The sequence below is a fragment of the Hylobates moloch genome, unplaced genomic scaffold (assembly GCF_009828535.3).
Source record: "Hylobates moloch isolate HMO894 unplaced genomic scaffold, HMol_V3 SCAFFOLD_5, whole genome shotgun sequence".
Lineage (NCBI taxonomy): Eukaryota > Metazoa > Chordata > Mammalia > Primates > Hylobatidae > Hylobates > Hylobates moloch.
This window is the reverse complement of record NW_026652280.1, coordinates 7,278,295-7,279,841: the sequence shown is the minus strand read 5'-3', so window position 1 is coordinate 7,279,841 and position 1,547 is coordinate 7,278,295.

Sequence of the window (1,547 nt, the reverse complement as noted above, 5' to 3'; positions counted from 1 at the left end):
CCATCAAAAAGTGGGCGAAGGATATGAACAGACACTTCTCAAAAGAAGACATTTATGCAGCCAAAAAACACATGAAAAAATGCTCATCATCACTGGCCATCAGAGAAATGCAAATCAAAACCACAGTGAGATACCATCTCACACCAGTTAGAATGGCCATCATTCAAAAATCAGGAAACAACAGGTGCTGGAGAGGATGTGGAGAAATAGGAACACTTTTACACTGTTGGTGGGACTGTAAACTAGTTCAACCATTGTGGAAGTCAGTGTGGCGATTCCTCAGGGATCTAGAACTAGAAATGCCATTTGACCCAGCCATCCCATTACTGGGTATATACCCAAAGGACTATAAATCATGCTGCTATAAAGACACATGCACATGTATGTTTATTGTGGCACTATTCACAATAGCAAAGAGTTGGAACCAACCCAAATGTCCAACAACAATAGACTGGATTAAGAAAATGTGGCACATATACACCATGGAATACTATGCAGCCATAAAAAATGATGAGTTCGTGTCCTTTGTAGGGACATGGATGAAACTGGAAACCATCTTTCTCAGTAACCTATCGCAAGGACAAAAAACCAAACACCGCATGTTCTCACTCATAGGTTCATGGACACAGGAAGGGGAACATCACACTCCGGGGACTGTTGTGGGGTGGGGGGAGGGGGGAGGGACAGCATTAGGAGATATACCTAATGCTAAATGACGAGTTAATGGGTGCAGGAAATCAACATGGCACATAGATACATATGTAACAAACCTGCACATTGTGCACATGTACCCTAAAACCTAAAGTATAATAAAAAAAAAAGAAAAAAAGAAAAAAAGAAAAAATAAAATAAAATAAAATACTATTTGATATATACTGAATATTTCGGGGCATGGTGTTGCATAAATCAAGGTACAGACTCTTGGTTTAAGTATTTTGAAAGAAGGGCTCAGTTGTGAGAGCTGTCATGGCAGAATTAAAGTTCTCAGAAACTAGAGTGGTCATAATAAGTTAATGTTTCAGGAAAAAATTACATATTCCCAAAAGTTTAGTACAGCTTTTCTTTTAAAACCTGATCAGGGAGACAGAGGAATGTCTTATTTTTCTTTGTGGGTAATTCAACTAGGTTGAGATAAACCAATCATTCTCAAGTATTGCAGTAGTACTTGTACTTAAAGAACTAAATAAAATAATTAGTAAATATACCTGGAAAACTGGCTCCAGATTTTATTGGTAATAAAGAATAGAGAGACAGACAGATGATAGATTGATAGATACGTAGATATATCACAATGTCTTCAGTGTACAGTACCACTCTAGGGAAAATTCAAAGGCCTAGACAGTCTAGCACATCCTACATACACTATTGTTTATTGTTAGTTGGTGTTTTATGTGGTAAAGGCAGAACTTCCCCATGCCCATCGGGTGTCAATAATTAATTAATTAATCAATTAGCATCTGCAATAACAATAGCACACTGTATTTATAAACTGAGTTATAATACACAATACCAATACAGCTTTCTTAAATATCCACCAGAATCTCTCA